We start from the raw sequence: 20,965 nt of genomic DNA, 5'->3' as shown, positions 1-20,965 counted from the left end.
TTCTCCAGGTTTGGCGTTCCGCAAAACATAACAACAAATCGCGGGAGGCAGTTAAAGCCAACTTTTCAATGAGCTTTTACTACTGTGCGGGTGCAACCACCTACGCACCACAAGCTATCATTCATCTAGTAATGGAATGGTGGAACGACTACACCGCACGCTCAAAGCTGCATTAATGTGTAGTTCCACGTCAGGGTCAGTATTGCCTCACGTGTTCCAACATTTCTACGGAACCCAAACTGATCTCCCCAAGGTCGGCTTCTACTAGTTTTTCCATTCGTCTGTAAAGGATTCGCGTTAGTATTTTGCAGCTGTGACTTATTAGACTGATAGTTCGGTAGTTTTCACATCTATCAACACCTGCTTTCTTTGGGATTGGAATTATTATATTCTTTTTGAAGTCTGAGGTTATTTCACCTGTTTCATACATCTTGCTCACCAGATGGTAGAGTTTTGTCAGGACTGGCTCTCCCAAGGCCGTCAGTAGTTCTAATGTTGTCTACTCCGGGGGCCTTGTTTCGACTCAGGTCTTTCAGTGCTCTGTCACACTCTTCACGCAGTATCGTATCTCCCATTTCATGTTCATCTACCTCCTCTTCCATTTCCATAATATTGTGCTCAAGAACATCGCCCTTGTATAGACCCTCTATATACTCCTTCCACCTTTCTGCTTTCCTTTCTTTGCTTAGAACTGGGTTTCCATCTGAGCTCTTGATGTTCATGCAAGTGGCTCTCTTATCTCCAAAGGTCTCTTTAATTTTCCTGTAGGCAGTATTTATCTCACCCCTAGTGAGATAAGCCTCTACATCCTTACATTTGTCCTCTAGCCATCCCTGCTTAGCCATTTTGCACTTCCTGTCGATCTCATTTTTGAGACGTCTGTATTCCTTTTTGCCTGCGTCATTTACGGCATTTTTATATTTTCTCCTTTCATCAATTAAATTCAATATCTCTTCAGTTACCCAAGGCTTTCTATTAGCCCTCGTCTTTTTACCTACTTGATCCTCTGCTGCCTTCACTACTTCATCCCTCAAAGCTACCCATTCTTCTTCTACTGTATTTCTTTCCCCAATGCCTGTCAATTGTTCCCTTATGCTCTCCCTGAAACTCTGTACAACCTCTGGTTTAGTCAGTTTATCCAGGTCCCATCTCCTTAAATTCCCACCTTTTTGCAGTTTCTTCAGTTTTAATTTACAGGTCATAACCAACAGATTGTGGTCAGAGTCCACATATGCCCCTGGAAATGTCTTACAATTTAAAACCTGGTTCCGAAATCTCTGTCTTACCATTATATAATCTATCTGAAACCTGTCAGTATCTCCAGGCTTCTTCCATGTATACAGCCTTCTTTTATGATTCTTGAACCAAGTGTTAGCTCTGATTAAGTTGTGCTCAGTGCAAAATTCTACCAGGCGGCTTCCTCTTTCATTTATTAGCCCCAATCCATATTCACCTACTATGTTTCCTTCTCTCCCTTTTCCTACTGTCGAATTCCAGGCACCCATGACTTAAATTTTCGTCTCCCTTCACTACCTGAATAATTTCTTTTATCTCATCATACATTTATTCAATTTCTTCGTCATCTGCAGAGCTAGTTGGCATATAAACTTGTACTACTGTAGTAGGCATGGGCTACGTGTCTATCTTGGCCACTATAATACGTTCACTATGCTGTTTGTAGTAGCTTACCAGCACTCCTACATTATTAAACCTACTCCTGCATTACCCCTATTTGATTTTGTATTTATAACCCTGTATTCACCTGACCAGAAGTCTTGTTCCTCCTGCCACCGAACTTCACTAATTCCCACTATATCTAACTTTAACCTATCCATTTCACTTTATAAATTTTCTAACCCACCTGCCGGATTAAGGGATCTGACATTCCACGCTCCGATCCGTAGAATGCCGTTTATTTTCTCCTGATAATATTCAAGTACACAAAAGAAAATATTGCTTGAAAGGCTCCACTAACGAATGAAATGAAATGTGAGACCTTTAAAACTTAGATTACGATCGGATCAATTAGTACACCCGTAAACGACAAAAGCGGGCATTTTTGAGGAAACAACTACGTTTCCACACAATCAAAGCACCACATGCTATTTCGAATACGATCACAGAAGTCAATAGGTATCCCCAACGGTTGAAACTGGGAAAGGGCACAGGAGAGTGACATCATGGGGCTTTGAACCGTTAATGTATAAATGCGGTGAACCTAATCTTTTGCGCTGTGCAAGACGGTGGACGTCGGTATCAGTTTTGTTACGTAATGACTATTCCCCTCTTTTTTTTACCTCCATAGTAGAATTTTTGCTAGAATTGATCCCCCTTCGCTATCGAATTGGCGTTTTTTTTTTTTTTTTTCATCACAACAATACGGATTCAGGTAGTTTCGAAGTAGCACTGGAGCTGCATTCGGTAACGACCTATACTTTCACATTCCACTGGCAGTTTTTAGATGTTTAATACTGGGTTGCCTGAGTATTGCACATACCTGAGTTATTTTCTAATCGGTCTGTGCACGACAGTGCGCGTTACCAGTATGTTCCGAAAAGCCGTGAGCGAAAATGTAATTTTTCTGGAGGTCATATGGTTGGTTCAAATGGCTCTGAGCGGTATGGGACTTAACTTCTGAGGTCATCAGTCCTCTAGAATCTAGAATTACTTAAACCTAACTAACCTAAGGACATCACACACATCCATGCCCGAGGCAGGATTCCAACATGCGACGGGAGCGGTCGCGCGTTTCCACACTGTAGCGCCTAGAACCGCTCGGCCACCCCGGCCGGTGGGGGTCATATGTCTGATTCTGTTGATCTCAGAGGTAAAGGGTCAAATGTCCTGGATATCCCTTGGCGTAGTGACCTTTTCTATACTTACTGCAAGAATGGGCATAATGTAGATATCCCATAGTACAGGGTCAAAACTGAAACATTATGGGCCGGCCGGTGTGGCCGTGAGGTTCTAGGTGCTTCAGTCTGGAACCGCGTGACCGCTACGGTCGCAGGTGCGAATCCTGCCTCGGGCATGGATGTGTGTAATGTCCTTAGGTTAGTTAGGTTTAAGTAGTTCTAAGTTCTAGGGGACTGATGACCTCTGATGTTAAGTCCCATAGTACTCAGAGCCATCAATCAAAATGAAACATTATGTACTTCCTCCAGCCCTGGTAAACAGTTAATTGATTGGTTGCATTACGGTGCTCTAGGATGGGCCTTAGGCGGCTCATGAAAGCTCCATTTTTTCATGGATGATTCCTGATAAAACCCCGAAAAACCGAGATTTTTAGTGCGAAAAATACAGATGTGGGGATGGCCACTTCTATAATTCCTATACATGTTAAATTGTCAAAACTTGTAGCTTACGTTCTGAAGGTGATGTTCTCAGGGAACCACGAAACATTTTTGATATCGTTATCCATTTCCAAGATTCAGAGGCTCGGAGGTACCGTACTGGTGCAGAAAACCGCAAAACTGGTTTTTAGCCGATTTTAAACCGTGTTCCGAAATTATCTAAATAACCAACCATAACAAATGGCTCAAATTTTAAGTGTACTTTCCTCACACAGTTATTTGAGAACGACATTTTCCCGTTTTCGAAAATCTTTATCCGTTACCAAAATACACCCGAAAACGACGATTTTTGTTTACGAAAAGAAACAACTGTAGGGATGGCCACTTCTATAATTTCTAATCATGGTAAATCGTCGAAATTTTTACCATACGTTCTTAAGAATATGTTCTAGAGGAACCTTGAATATTTTTGATATCATTAATTGTTATCGAGATGTGAAGAGGTTCAAATTTACCCTACTCATGCACTGAATACATGCACGTAATATCTGTTCTGAGGCGTAAATGTAGTTTTAACTGAGCTAGTGAACACATGGCAAGGGTCATCGCAAGTTTTTTAATGTCTCTAAACTAACTTCTAGTTGTCATTTTTTCACAAATAAAACTTCATGACCCTATAATAGGCACTTCACACTACCTGCCTTGACCTGGGGAAATTTTCGATGGTGCCACCTGGCAGCGTCACAATTTACAAAAAAAATTTTATCATGCGAAATTCTTTGAATTTGCAAATAAACTGCGCATTTTTTGTACACTGTAGATGTAGCCTAAAAATGTTGTGCTTTTTAATGTAGAATAGTATAAAAGTTAAATTCCGTTGAATGGGAGACGATTTTGTGTCGGCCTTATATTATGCATGCTGATTTGTTGTTTATGTGACTCAAAGTATGTACTTTTTTTTTAAGTACTGTGTATAAATAAACTGTCAAAACTTTATTGACCTACTGAATTCGTATTATATAAGCAGCACACCCTGCTATGACAAGGAAATAAGGGAACTAGCAGAAAAATTCTCCAGTCCAGCTCAGAAAGGGGGAATACGCTCCTCTTTAAAAGACTGACAGAAAAGTGGGGAACTAGCCGCTTCAAGCCTTATTTCTCCCTCTGCACCACAAATTTAGGTATGCGAATGCATTCGCGTTTTTTGTGCTGAGAGAAGCAGAGAGACAGTGATCGTGGAAGAGAGAGGAGACTGCCAGTGGGAGAGAAAGAGAGCAGGCACAGTGATGGCGGGAGAGATAAAGTGGCAGTGAAAGAGAAAGAGAGATGATGAATTCAATAGCATTGAAAGCAAAAGACAGAGGAGATAGTGATGGTCGCTAAGAGACAGTGGCAGTAAAAAAGAAAGAGAGATGACTAGAGATAATGGTAGTCGGATCAAAAGAGAAAGTAGACGGTCGAAATGAAAAAGAGAAATGACTACATACCATACGTAAGCTTCTGGGTTCTGGACACTCCAAAACCGGCTAACTTTGACATAGGTTTCGCTGGAATTACCAGGAATCTGTTAAATTAATTCCTGTTTTTATGAGTTGTTGTACGTCGTTAAAAGTACGCTGTAGGTAGATAACAAACTTCCGAGTAATATCTGTATTGCAAATTCTCACTCTTTCGGATTCTATCATTAACCAAAAGCCTAATTTTGGGCTCTACGATTACGATTTATTTTTTAGGTAATTCACACAACATAATCATCTAGACTCTTGTCTCACACTTTTGTAGTAAATATGGACAAGAAACAGAATCCGTGAAAATCGTCTTTCAACAAAAATTACAATTGCAGAACGATTTGTATATAGCCAAAAAGTCTATAAATTCTTATTACTACTCATCTGCGATAAAATTTTCGAGATAGGAGAGACAATTAGGTGCAGAGATGTAGGAACGAACTGCACATGGATAAAAAACGTTGGAAGAGTTTTTTAAGCCATTATTAGATTTAATCAGATTGAAGCAGAGTTGTAAAATGCATCACTGATTTGTGTAAGTTGCTGAATATTAGCGAGTCGTCTCTTGTCTGCACCTTCTCCGTGACTCGTTCGCAATCGACGAATGAAAATCAATTAATTGAAGCAGTTTATTAGCTTACAATTACCCCAGTGATGATTAACGTGTCCGTTAAGAAACGGAACGTGTTACGGACAGTAAAAGCTATAAGTGACGACAAGTAATTTCTGATCGCAAAATGTATCGTTACTTATTGCAGTTGTCCTTTCTCCAAACATTTCAACTATAATGAATCAGAAAAATTCCAGATGTCACAAGATAAATTTAACTGCTTCAAAATGAAAGTTCAGTTACACTGTAAACGCAGCTCGAATGGTTAAACCAAACATAGTCTCGTGAGAGGTACAATTTTGTTCTTGTTTTCCCCAGACACACTACACACAGCAACTGGTCTGCTGCTCACGAGTGCTGCGAACCAACTGTTTTCAATTCAAATACGAACAACGCCTGCACAACGAGCATAACAAAGGTAATGCATAAATCATTGTCGCAGGAGAAGTTTATTTTTTCTGCTGGATACCGTTTAAACAGCTGTACCTACATGACTATAGGTACTTCACCCCACGATATGCAGCTATACCAGAGAAAAAGCGCAAGAAAAATAGTAAATAACTCTGATGTTTGAGGATATAGGATGTTCACCATCTTCATTAAGACACTGTAGCGACTTTAAAATTTAATGCATGGCACTGTTGTGAAGTCTGGTGATCAGAAACTGTACACCACCACGTTAACCCTGCTATTCTGTTCGCTTTTGCTTTACAAATGTACTGTTTGGGTTAATATGACTCGACATTAAAATACTGCAAAAAACTTCTACTAACACAAATTTTAGTATATTTTTGACATTGTTATATACTACATTTTGTTGAAAATAATAATAAAAATTCGGCCATGCCGTGCTTTTATAGTCTATACCTGAGGGGGAGCTTAGTGATACTCAACTATGAAGCGTCTTCTTACAACAGCTGGTGACTGCATTTCATGATACCACAAGCAAACACTTAAAACGTACCGAACCGCATGTCTCCATTGTTACTGTGGTCACGCATAATGAGCAAATGGAGAGACAGCTGGAGGCGAAGGATTGAAACTTGAGAACATAGCCCAAGGTTTGGAGCTGCCGGATAGTTATTCAGTGGTTCCGAAATTACTTACTGTTGCTTTTAAGCAGGCTAACTAACTTAGAATAACCCTGTATTTTAAAATATTTTTATACGTGTGTTGGTTATGTATTTTCAGAAAAGTCACAAAATTTAATAAAGTTGCTAAATCCTGGTATTTCATACTGAGAAACGAAATTTATAACCATTTTGGTTCATATAAACCCGAAGCGAACAGCATGGTTAATTGTGAAGGACAGTTGACACGGAAATGAAAACGGAACACCCACCACAATCCATTCGAAAGTAGTCACCACACGCATTAAAAAATTTATCCCACAGGGAGACAAAATTCCTGTTATATAGAACGCGATCGGCCGCTGACGGATCCAAACATTACCCACTCGTCTCTTCCTCGTCTGACTGAAACTGACGCCCACCCATGTCTTTCTTCACGTCCCCAAAGATGACACGGTGAAATATCCAGGCTCTATGGAGGATTTTGCAGTTTCCCAACCAAATCGCTGAACCGTAGCTTTCGGCGTATTGGCATCGTGGGGCGGGGGGCAGGCGTTATCGTGTAACAGGATGATTCCGTGTGCCAGCGTTCCTGGGGGTTTTGACTTCACGGCGCGTTGCAGTTTCTGCAAAGTGTCTTCATAGTGCTGCACATTGATTTTGATTCAATGCTCGTGAAAATTGACAAGGAGAGAATCCCTGCACTCGAAGTAAGAGGTCATCAAGACCTTACGTAGTGTCACCATTTCGAGCCCAAGGCCAAACGGGAAAGCCAAAAACTGAAACATCCCACAATTCTGTCACCAAAGAAATTCAAAGCTGTTCACCTAATTTCCGGTAAGTTGCACGATAACGCCCGCCCCCAAACTGCCAATCGGATTTGCGATTTGGTTGGGAAAACTGCAACATCCTCTGTATAGCCCGGATATTTCACTGTGTGATTTTCACATCTTTGTCAACCAGAAGAAAGACATGCATGGACATGTATTTCTGTCGGACGAGGAAGTACAAGAGTGAGTGTCGTCGTGGGTCCGTCAGCGTCCTACCGCGTTCTACGGGACACGAATCAATCATACCGCTCACCAGTGGGATAAATGTCTTAACGCACTTGGTGACTAATTTTGAATGGTACAACTCTAGGGCCCGTTGAGGCGTGTGTTCGGTTTTCATTTGACTGCTCCTTATATTTTTCCATCCAAATATTGGCGATGAAAATTTCATGCAACGCCAACTACCTGAGACGAGCGTCAGCGTTCAGGCGTACTTTAGCGACCGCAGCTGTGGATAATATGGAAAGCACCGTGAGCCAGAGCTGTTCCGATGTGTTCAGGTGTTCCTGAAACGTTTAGGATACAGTAGAAGGCTACTGGTGGAAGGTATTCATCTGGAGATAACACATCTGTCTATTGACTCGCCAAGGACAGTAACGCTGTTTTCAGTAAATGGAAGTTTAGTTACACCTGCTGTGGATTCTAAAGCCAGTTTTCCGCACACATGAGTTAATTACATGTGCATCACCCAGCCACTACCCTTACATGCCACTTAACTTTTCCATACGTCCAAGTTGGAAATGCAACTTACACCACTTTCATGTGAGCGTCGAGTGTAGTTGTTCGTGAGAGAGTTACGGTTGCTCGGCTTTCACCCGAAGAGCTTATAGTGATGTTGATTAAGAAAAAGCGGACGCACAAATTTTGGATACGGAAACAGATACCCTACAGGAGTAGTTAGGAGTATACGATATGGTTGGCTCTATGCAAAATTTTAGTACACGTATGGGAAATGCCCTGTCCCCAAAACATAACTGTGTAAAATCGAACAGAATCAAAAACAATGGATGGACATCTGCTGGGATTAATGCATCTTGTGCTAGAGAGATCATTACGTAATTCAAAAGACAAGCTGCAGTCAGTCTTGATGTTTGGTTTGGTTTTATTGGGCGTTCAACTGCGTGGTCATCAGCGCCCATACAAAGTCCCAATTTTTCACACAGTCCAATTTCTTTACTCAGTCCAATTTAGCCACTGTCACGAACGATGATGATGATGATGATGAAATGATGAGGACAACACAAATACGTGGTCCCCGGGCGAACCATATCCTCAACCCGGCCGAGACTCGAACCCGGGACCCCGTGATCCAGAGGCAACAACGCCAGGCACTAGACCACGAGCGGCGGACGCAGTCAGTCTTGAAAATGTCTTACAGTCAGTACTGCAAAATCATCCCTCCCGTTTTTGAAAAAGCTAAATACAAGTACTTTGCTCAAAGAATAAAATATTTTAAGAAAGAATGAAGACAAGTTTGGATATTATTAAACAAAATAAGTACAGTAATGCACCTAAAGTTGAGTCAACAGCAGTTAAATGTAACAGAAGTGGTGAACCTTGAAATAAATGGTCACCAAATTCGACTTTACAGTGGCAACAGACAGTGCACCCACTTACTAACAACCACCTACGGATACATTGCTTTTACTTCACCAGACACTGCATGTACCACCGACAGACATTAGTTGCAAAAACGAAACCCCTTAAGAAATTACAGAATTAATCAGGTCATTAAACTGCAGTGATTCTGCTGACTATGATAGTGTTCCATGTAGAGTACGGTGTTAAACCTTTGCGATGACTTGGTAGAACTACGCTGGTATTTGTGACCGGTCAATTACGTGGGGAATCTTTACTGAAAGACTTGAGTATGAAACCTCCTCTGATTTCAGGCCCATTTCGAAAGTTTTTTAGACAGTTGCCTGTAATAGGATACAGACTAATTCTTTTGAAGAGAACTTCTTACCTGCATCTCAGTTTAGCTCTTGTTCAGTATTCTCCGTAGAGAGAGCCAAACAAGATGTCAGAAATGAAGTGCTGCCAAAGGTAAGCAAGAAAATCTCCTGCTGATATTTTCTACCACAAGTTAACGGTCGGACACATAGATTATGCTGATCGTTGTTCCACCTAGTGGGAGTTGAAGAAGCTCTTGGGAGATTTTGCAGGAAGCGACTTCATACAAGAAAGTTAAACGCATTATAACTTCCGTAACTTGTGCATAATCTGGCATAATGGTGTGCAGTTAGGACTTACGCGAGTGGTGGTGGAGGCATGCACGTGTAAGAAATTCATGCCTGTGGAAACTCGTATAATGCTTACGCCCCTTCACTACAACAATAATAGTCAGCCTGATCATTTTATATGAAACGCATACTATTATAATAATAATCCACGGATATGCATTTCAGCCTCAACAAATTGTATGAAATGCATACTAGTGGATTGTTATTACAACAGTATCCATTTCATACAATTCGTTGAAGTTGCAGAACAGCGGACACAAGGAACGATTGTCGTTGCCCGGTTCTTATCTATAGGTTATTTCACGTACGATTCAAGTGCTGTGATTCAAGCTATACAAGGTAGGCAGGCTGCGATCGTCCCATACACTCTGGTTCATTCTCGGACTATGGCTAGCGGCGCATTTTTTGTCAGTGACATCTACTTGCAGGGCCGTGTAGTTCCTCAAACTGAAATTGTTGCTCAATGTCAGTACTAATACTTGTTACTGCAATCTGTACAAGATGGAGAGACTGATTTTGAAATACTTTTCTCATGATGAAACATTGATTGCGGTAAGTCATCTCGCAGAATAACCGATAAAGGAGTTCTGAAATTCCTCATCATTTTGCGTCAAGCCGTTCTACATAATGTAGAAACAGGAGTGTGGAATGCAGTTGGAACAGTACGAATTACTGGACCGACCTTTTCCCTCCATAAACTATTACTTCTGAAAAGTATGTGAATAATGAGGGTACTTCCTATCACCAAAGACGCCTGGTAAAGATACGAAGAAAGTACTGGACAAAATGGTAGCAAAAGTTACTATATTATTCGTGCACACGTAAATTTACAACCGAAGTGACTAAAAATCCCCTCATAACATCCAAAAGAAAGAAATGAAATTGTTAATCAGGAAAATAACTCACAAAGCATTCCGGTATTTTAGTCGTGCCTTTACCGAGTGCCTGCCAAAAGCACCTGTTCTTACGTAATTCCGCCAAAGAGTGCCAATCAATGGCCAGCGACTAGCAGACGCACTTAACCCTGTGGTGCATAGTGTCCAGTACAGTGGGCAGCTGTCAATCGTTGTTTCTTGGCGTTTTCAATCAGTCCTGAAGTTGCAAGTGCACACAGTCCTCTGCAGTGGGCACTCCCTACTGATGCGCCCTGCGTGCATTTCAAGCATGATGACTGGCTGAAAACTGCAGAGAAGTGGCTATTAAAAGCTGTTCACTGTAGTGAAAATCATACGCAGCAGGGCTAAAATCGTAGGAGTGGACAACTGCACATGGAGAGCCCACTTAACCTATCCTATCGACAGTCAGCTTTTCTGCCTTTAGGTTTACGTCACCAACTTGCTGAAAGTGTACTGGCAGACTACTGATTTCCGACACTGCGAGAATCCATTTTCATCTCGAACAGAACTGTTGAAACATGTATGTTTGAAATATGATTGAAATTACGTAACTGACAGTAGGGGAAACACAACTGTTAGAATGGAAATGGCATGTAAATGTGCATTTTATCTCGTCGCCCATGCGCTTTGCCCTGTACTGAACTTTCCTGACTCCTAGAATGTGAATTTAACTCAGCTGCGAGAATTTAAACTGTCAATAAATTGAAACCAAACCAGAACTGCATGAAATTACGCAACACAAAAATTGAATCTAATGCAACACTATTGATTTGAAATAGGCCCTGGAATGAAACAAAAATTGTTCAATTTGAAAATAATGGTCTCTGTGCTTAATGAATGCTATCCCTGAGATAATAAAACTTCTTATCTTTATCTGCGCAATGGTAACGCTCTTCGCACTGCTCTCTGTTAGTTCTTTACATTGTATAGTTAGCAAACGGCTATTGTGCAAGACTTGCTTAGCATACACTTTAATTAAATCGAATATGACTGAGACAATAACTTCTTGAGAAAAATAGTAAACCAAAAATGACATGGAGCTGTGAATTGGTATTGACTTAGGGCAGGGGTGGGCAAATAGCGGCCCGCGGGCCACATGTGGCCCGCGGAGGGGTTTTGTGTGGCCCGCCAAAACATTTACAAAAATCATAGGAAAAGCAAAATTTCCCTTCCCCGCGCGACTAAAAAAATCCGAGAGCGTCTGCGCTACTTGGTAGTGCGTACTACCGACAGACGTCTCTACAGTCACGCAACCAACCTAGCTGCATGTGGGCGCGGTGGATTATGGGAACACTACCATCAGACACCACGGGCACGGAAGAAAGCACTGTGCATCCTGCTATTGGCGCAAATTTATGCTCCACGTGGTGGCTGATGGGAGCGCTGTATTTCTCCCGCGCCGAGTGAATAGCAATTTTCTTCTTTTTCGGGTGGTTTACATGTGTTTTGTCTGTGCAGCAGTACAAAGTAATATATATATTTTTTTACTTCAATGCAATCATGACTCCTAAGAAGAAACGTAAAGTCGGTGACAAGTGCCGTCTGTTTAATGAAGACTGGACGACCAAATATTTCTTTATTGATGCAGGAAATAAAGCCGCATGCTTACTATGCCATGATAGAGTTGCCGTATTCAAGGAGTACAATCCGAAACGACATCACGAAATAAAACACAGTGACTTTGGCTGCAAACTTTCAGATGAAGAACGAAAAATAGAAGCAGCGGAGGTCGTGAAACGCTTGATAAGCAACAAGCGTTATTTACGAAGCAAACACCGCTTCAAAATAGTGCTACAGAAGCAAGTTTCATGGTCGCCTATAACCTTGCTAAACGAAACAAACCTTTTTCGGATGGCGAGTTTATTAAACAGTGCATGGTAGAGTGTGCAAGTGTATTGTGCCCTGTGGTTAAAACCAAATACGAGAGCATTTCGTTGTCAAGGAGGGCTTTAGCGCGGCGCTTTGATTTAATTAGTGACGAACTTGCAGACCAGCTAAATACTGTGAGCGAATATTTTGTTTGGTTTCCACTGGCAATGGGCGAAAGCACAGATATTGAAGACACTGCACAAGTACTCTTCTTTATCCGTGGAATTTATGAACATTTCGTCATCACCGAGGAATTACTTGGTATAGTATCCATGAAAGGTAGAACCACTGGTCAGGAATTGTTAGAATGTGTTGTTAATTGTGAGGAAACAAGTGGCTTATCCTGGAACAAAATGGTAAGCATTACAACAGATGGGTCCAGAGCTTTCTGTGGGAAAAATATAGGTATGGTGAAACTTTTAAAAAACAAGTTACAAGCCGATGACACAGACAGTGATATTTTGGATTTTCGTTGTATTTTACATCAGGAAAGCCTCTGCAAGACTGCACTAAACTTAAAGCATGTGGTAGATCCTGTTGTTGGTGTTGTGGACACAATCGGAGCAAGGGCACTCCATCACAGACAGTTCAAATCTCTTCTTGAGGAGGTGGGAGCAGAACATGAAGATGTAATTTACCATGACAGTGTGAGGTGGTTGAGCTTGGGCAAAGTATTAAAAAGAGTCTGGGCATTACAGGATGAAATTATTTTATTTCTGGACACTAAGGAGATATCTCATGATTTTGTTGCAAAAATGGGATGTTAAGAGTGGAGATATGAGATGATGTTTGCAGCTGATATTTTTGAAAAACTGAATGAGCTGAATATGACATTGCAGGGAAAGGGGTTGTTTGCTCATGAAATGTGGACAAATGTCAAAGCATTTAAAACAAAACTAGGTCTGTTTACAAGGGAAGCAAATGAAGGCAAATTTTGTCATTTCCCTTTACTAGGGAAACAGAAAGTACCTGGAAGTGTTTCAGCTAAGATTAGGGATTATCTGCAGAGTTTAGAGGCTGAGTTTACTACAAGATTTCAGGATTTTAAGAAAATTGAGCCTCAATTTAATGTTTTATCGTATCCCATCACTGCTGTTATTGACACTGCACCACAGGAGCTGCAACTTGAACTGATTGACATGCAGGCAGATCACGCAGTGAAAGAAATGTTTAGTGCTGTAACTTTAGTTGACTTTTATAAATCTTTGTCAGCTGAAAAATTTCCATGTATCAAGAAATTTGCAGGCAAAATGTTCTCCATCTTTGGATCGACGTATATTTGTGAACAAAGTTTTTCTTGCTTGAAAATCAACAAGAGCAAATACCGAAGCTGTTTAACAGACAGTAATTTGCTGGCTGTGATGAGAATATCAACTAGCAGTCGACTCCTGATTTCAAAAAATTGTGCAAAATTGTGATAGGATGCATTTGTCCCATTAAACTTGTTTTAAAATGTACTTGGAGATGACATTAAATTACCAAAATAAATGAAATTGAACTCAACTATCTTATTTGAGGATGTCAGAAGGAAAGAGGTACAAGTGACTTTAGTCTTATCGAAATCGTAAGAAGTACACTTTTACCCCTTTGCTTCTGGCTCTTTCATTTATATCCAATGATTTTTATGATACCTTTTATGAAATGTAAAACTAACTAATCGATGCAGTTTAACACTTTCACTGCTACACCCGAAATTGCAACTCTGTGTGTGAGATGTGATTATAAATAAAGAAAACTTGCATCTTCATAAAAATTTTGGGAATACTGCACATATATATGCCGCCAGTATATATACGGCATTAGAAGTTAAAAGGTTTATAAGGTGCGGCCCTCCGCTAACCTCTGTGTCTATAATGTGGCCCCCGAGCCAAAACAATTCCCCACCCCTGACTTACGGTAAGTAACAATATGGCATTGACTTTAAAACTTATATTTTTACTCTAAGAAAATTAATAGTGCTCGCAATTAACACACTCAATGAACTGTTTATACATTAAGAATTAGCTTTGCAAAATGACTAGATGTGAGTGCTATACACTGTCTCAGTCATCACTTATGAATACGCGCATTAGTAGCAAAACAACTTTCTTTTTCTTAATTATTTCCAATTTCTGTTGAGATTCCTTTTACAGATAGCAAACGTCACAATATCTTGCAAATGAAAAAAATCATCACTACCCATAGTAAATACGTGTACAGGGTGGTCCATTGATAGTGACCGAGCCAAATATCTCACGAAATAAGCGTCAAACGAAAAAACTAGAAAGAATGAAACTTGTCTAGCTTGAAGGGGGAAACCAGATGGCGCTGTGGTTGGCCCACTAGATGGCGCTGCAATAGGTCAAACGGATATCAACTGCATTTTTTTAAAAATAGGACCTCCATTTTTTATTACATATTCGTGTAGTACATAAAGAAATATGAATGTTTTAGCTGGACCACTTTTCGCTTTGTGATAGATGGCGCTGTAATAGCCACAAACGTATAAGTACGTGGTGTCACGTAAGAATCCGCCAATGCGGACGCTACTTGCTTCGTGATACATTACCCGTGTTAAAATGGACCGTTTACCAATTGCAGAAAAGGTCGATATCGTGTTGATGTATGGCTATTGAGATCAAAATGGCCAACGAGCGTGTGCTATGTATGCTGCTCGGTATCCTGGGCGACATCATCCAGGTGTCCGGACGGTTCGCCGCGTAGTTACGTTATTTAAGGAAACAGGAAGTGTTCAGCCACATGTTAAGCGTCAACCACGTCCTGCAACAAATGATGAAGCCCAAGTAGGTGTTTTAGCTGCTGTCGTGGCTAATCCGCACATGAGTAATAGATAAATTGCGCGAGAATCGGGAAGCTCAAAGACGTCGGTGTTGAGAATGCTACATCAACATCGATTGCAGCCGTACCATATTTCTATGCACCAGGAATTGCATGGCGACGACGTTGAACGTCGTGCACAGTTCTGCCACTGGACACAAGAGAAATTACGGGACGATGGCAGATTTTTTGCACGCGTTCTATTTAGCGACGAAGCGTCATTCACCAACAGCGCTAACGTCAACCGCCATAATGTGCACTATTGAGCAACGGAAAATCCACGATGGCTGCGCCAAGTGGAACATCAGCGACCTCGGCGGGTTAATGTATGGTGCGGCATTAGGGAAGGAAGGATAATTGGTCCCCATTTTATCGATGGCAATCTAAATGGTGCAGTGTATGCTGACTTCCTACATAATGTTCTACCGATGTTACTACAAGATGTTTCACTGCATGACAGAATGGCAATGTACTTCCAATATGATGGATGTCCGGCACATAGCTCGCGTGCTGTTGAAGCGGTATTGAACAGCATCATGACAGGTGGATTGGTCGTCGAAGCACCATACCATGGCCCGCACGTTCATCGTATCTGACTTCCCCGATTTCTTTCTGTGGTGAAAGCTGAAGGATATTTGCTATCGTGATCCCCTGACAACGCCTGACAACATGCGTCAGCGCATTGTCAATGCATGTGCGAACATTTTACGGAACGCAAACTACTCGCTGTTGAGAGCAATATCGTTGCACGTATTGCCAAATGCATTGAGGTTGACGGACATCATTTTGAGCATTTATTGCATTAATGTGGTATTTACAGGTAATCACGCTGTAGAGGCATGCGTTCTCAGAAATGATAAGTTCACAAAGGTACATGTATCACATTGGAAAAACCGAAATAGAATTTTCAAACGTACCTACGTTCTGTATTTTAATTTAAAAAACCTACCTGTTACCAACTGTTCGTCTAAAATTGTGAGCCATATGTTTGTGACTATTACAGCGCCATCTGTCCCAAAGCGAAAAAAGTGGTCCAACTAAAACATTCATATTTCTTTACGTACTACACGAATATGTGATAAAAAATGGAGGTTCGTATTTTAAAAAACGCAGTTGATATCCGTTTGACCTATGGCAGCGCCATCTAGCGGGACAACCATAGCGCCATCTTAGTTCCCCCTTCAAGCTAGACAAGTTTTGTTCTTTGTAGTTTTTTCGTTTGACGCTTATTTCGTGAGATATTTGGACCGGTCACGATCAATGGGCCACCCTGTATGTCCAGAACACATCAGATACAACACGTCTTTTCACTTGAGAGTCCTCCATACATCTCTCGATCTAAAGTTACAACACATACTGAACAATTTAAGGTAGGGAAGCTATGGTCGGAGAAGCCAGCTTAAGGAGATTTGGATGTAAACTTGTCTACTGCCTTGTCTAGCATTACTGTATTTCAGCTTATTTACTGCTATCATGCACACAAGTTTACACCTATTGTGCTATTTATTTACATGTACATTATTTCCTACAAGGAAACAATGAGGAGGAGCCTAATTACCAGGAAATTATGATTCAGGTTTTACTTACTTTACTTGTCCGTAAGGTGGCTCCTTTGTACGGTATTTACATTGTCCCATTACAGAACGTGCTATGAATCAATGACAGACCCATTCATTACTCAGTGCTGTTCAGAGGCGTACAGTACAATACGATGGAGCAGTACCCGTACAGTATTTCCTGGTCTCTGGACTGGAAGGGGAGGTCCTACTCCACGGCCTGCGAGATCACCTGACCTGAATACCCTTGATAATTTCCTATGGGGACATTTAAATCACTTGTGCGTGAGACCCCAGTGGATACGGAGATGGAATTAGTTGCCAGAATTGTAACTGCATGTGATGTGGTTGAAACACGTCAGAGATATTTGTCAGAGTGCGTCAGAAACTTGTTCGCCGATGTCATAGTTGCATTGAAGTTGGTGGCAGTCAGTTTGACCATATTTTATAAGATACAGTACAAATGGTACCTTATAGTGTCAGTAATGGTATTTGCAACTAGCTAATGTAAATAAAAAAGTAACAGTAATGTGATCTGATTCCTATTATCTTCTTAAACTGGCTCCTCCTACCCCAGGTTCCCTACCTCAAACTGTTCAGCAGAGCACCCTCTATGTTCTGTTAAAAGCCATCTTAAGGAGATAATAGCAATAAAATCACATTACTGTTACTGCAAATACCATCATTGACACCATGAACGAACAATTTGTACTGTACCTTACAAAATGGGCTCAAACTGACGGCTATTAACCTCAAGTGCAAGCATAACATTCCTCTTATTTTAAATAATTTATGTAACAAGCCAATACAAAAGCACCGATTTTTTTCTGGGGTCCACATATGGGCTACCTTTAGCATGAAGGAAAACATATTTAAAAACAAGTTTGAAGAGCAAGTTTATTTGCAATAATCACTAATATAAACTCCACTGTCCATCCCTGCACATTGAGTATGTGCAGAATACGCACGATACATCTGTCGCAGAAGGCGTGCGGTCTTCGGGAAGCTCGGAATCGCTTTCCTCATCGTCTAGGATAGGCTCTTCCTCATTACATAATTCGTCAGACGAAGATAGGTCTACTTTCTTTTTCTTCTGTAATTTTCTTTTGTTTCGCTTGCCTTTTTTATTTGATTTTTGAATCTGCTTCAATTTTTTATCATGAAAAGTTACCTGTTTCTTCCTCTTCAGTAGCCTGTCCAAACTCTTCCTTACACGGTCATCCCGTAATCAAGGAAGCTTTTGCAGATTTCCGTTTTTTATTGCTTGTTTTCTTTGCAATTGTAGTTGGTGGGGAGATGTCAAAAGGGCTAACAGGTATCGAAGTTTCTGGTTTTGCGTGTAGTAAGGAAGGAATGAGCAGAGGAAACTGAGAAAACGCTCCTGGCTGAGGGGAGTATAACCTGAATTTGTTGGGAGGGTTACTATATTAGGCGAGATGAATAGCGACTGAAGAAATAGCGATTCAACACCTACCAGCTGCGTTAGAGGTGGAAAGTCCATTAATGCCATTCATCTCTGCCAAAACAAATGTCATTCGTTTCAAACCAAAAAACGTTTGTTCCATAGTCAACATGTAAGGAACAAGGTCTTCCCCCATACGTAGTCATAAAACGGAAGGCCTACCTAACATCACACTGGCAGCAGCAGTTGGCATAAGATCTGTTTTCTTACGCAAAGTCTGCAGGGTATAGTGAGGTAGGCGATGTACTTTTGCAGCCTTCAGAGTTCCCATTTTCTTCGCCCTCACAGCAGTGATGGCTTCATCCATCTTTAAAGGGCCCCACATCTTCCTTCTGTCCTTGGCTTGGTATTTAGGCTAGGTACGTGGCATCCTGAAAAACAAATCTTGAGCAGATTTCAACTAAAATTGTAGGAGTCTAAATTGGTTCAAATATGGGCTAGGCCATATTTGGAGCCCACTGTGGTTCCTGCAAAGTCGCCCTAATGGTCATTACGAAATACAGACAGAACAATGAAAACTGGGAAACAGATACTTTCACTTAGCAGTAATACAGTTCTTCGAACGAATTGCATGCTGAGCTAAGTCAAATTATTAAGAAAATTATTAAGCACATATCTGTCGATAAAGTGCAGCCCACAGGATCGAGATTTTCACTCGCAAAATCTCACAGCCACCAAACAATACAGGTTCGCACAAGCAGTTGTTTGCAGTCGTCTTCGGGGTGGTGCGGGACAGGTTTACACGTGCCACGGCCAGGTGGCAGCACTTTCTGCGCGCCCAGCCCCCCTAGCCCATACTTAAACCACTCCCCAGTCTATAAATGTACAGTATATAAATGCATACCGTTCGGCCACAAATCGTCTCTCAAGTCGTGGTATAATCAACACCACCTCGTCTAATGCGCAAGATAATATATGTATTTTGACAATGGTTGCACAAGCCTACGTATAGAGAACAGTATAACCATCGTTGCACACGCCGTAAGAGACAAAATGCTCACAGCCAAGGATGTTGTACTGAATGTTCAACTTCGCACTAATCCTTAAATACGATCGGAACGGTCGTATTCAGTATCTAGCTCACAAGTTCTTTCTTGGTCATATCCTCAAATGACTAACTTGTATTTCCAACTATTTCTGTGAAACCTGTAAATTTTCTTCCTTCTTTAATGGATCGAACTCCCATATGTAAAACAGCTTCGGACTTATGATAACTTTACAAATGAGTTAATGTGTTAAATACATGACGTTAAGCATTACCGGAGAAAAGATTTAGAAAAGGTTTGAAATTATGTTTTGAGTATGTTGGAAGTCGCTAAGTGATCTCATTATCAAACACTGATTGAGTATAATATGGGTAATTTGCACTCAGTTTTGGCAGAAGCTACGAGGGTCGCCCAGGAAGTATGCACAACTTTTTTTTCTCTCAGTCAACAACACTGATACGAGTGCGAAACTCTAGGTTGGCATTTTTTGAAATTTCCGAAGCGCGTGCGCAACTTTTTCGTTTCCTCCAATAGGTGTTTCAAGATGGCATGTGGAAGTGACATACATTACAAGCAGCGTGTCGTCATTGAATTTCTCATTGCGGACAAAGAAACTGTTGGGAACATTCACAAACGTTTTTCTGCAATTTATTGAGCATCTGCAGTCGACAGAAGTGCGGTTAGTTGCTGGGCAAAGAGGGTATGGCCATTACGCGAAGGCGGTTCGGCAGAGCTCCAAGATTTGCAGTGTTCTGAGAGACGATCCACGGCTGTCACACCGCACAAGATGCAGTTTGCTGATGTGCTCATTCGCGAGAACCGGCGGATAACGACTCGGAAGCTGGCGCTGAAACTGTCAATCATCAAAGGAAGTGTGAATGTTTCGTGACCAGACAAAGCAGTGGTACCGACAGGGCACATACGCCCACTCTCGCTCGAGGAAGGTCATAGAACTGGAGGGGGGGGGGGGGGGGGAGATTAGTGTTTAACGTCCCGTCGACAACGAGGTCATTAGAGACGGAGCGCAAGCTCGGGTGAGGGAAGGATGGGGAAGGAAATCGGCCGTGCCCTTTCAAAGGAACCATCCCGGCATTTGCCTGAAGCGATTTAGGGAAATCACGGAAAACCTAAATCAGGATGGCCGGAGACGGGATTGAACCGTCGTCCTCCCGAATGCGAGTCCAGTGTGCTAACCACTGCGCCACCTCGCTCGGTCATAGAACTGGAAGGAGATTACGCGTCAACATCGAGAATGTAGGAGAAACATTATTCTTTCTTGTGTGTACGTTTCAGTGTGTCCAGTAAATAACTGTAGAAGAAAAATAATGTGGTGCATTATTTTCTGTTCGACTCTCGTAGTATTTCACGCAGCTCAATTTTTATGACGTCATATCCCCTGAACTATGTGTCGTGCAATGATGTAATTTTGCTGATGCATTCAGTGGTATATGTGGATACTGTCCGCAAGGTGGATAGCAAATAGAATTAGTAGTAAAAAAGTAATCAATAAAAATGTCCTGTTTGATGCGGTAGTTTTACTGCATTGACAAGCAAAATATAGTCTGCAATAAACGTTTTTCCATTCATCACTTTGTGGTGCGTGTCAGCGAGAAAAAGTTTCGTAAAGGTTCGAAATTATACGTACCGTGTAGCTTGCTGCAAGTCGCTTAAGTGCCCTCATTCTCAAACACTAAGTGAAAACTATCTGCGTATTTTCTCACGTTGAGTTACGCTGTGGCTGTAAAATAACGGGTCTGATTCTGCTACAGAGTAAGTACGCATGCGCCAGAGATAAACGAGCAGTGGCTGTAAAGTCTACCCAGCC

The sequence above is a fragment of the Schistocerca cancellata genome, chromosome 6 (assembly GCF_023864275.1).
Source record: "Schistocerca cancellata isolate TAMUIC-IGC-003103 chromosome 6, iqSchCanc2.1, whole genome shotgun sequence".
Taxonomy (NCBI): domain Eukaryota; kingdom Metazoa; phylum Arthropoda; class Insecta; order Orthoptera; family Acrididae; genus Schistocerca; species Schistocerca cancellata.
The sequence above is the reverse complement of the archived record's forward strand: the minus strand, read 5'-3'. Positions refer to the sequence as shown.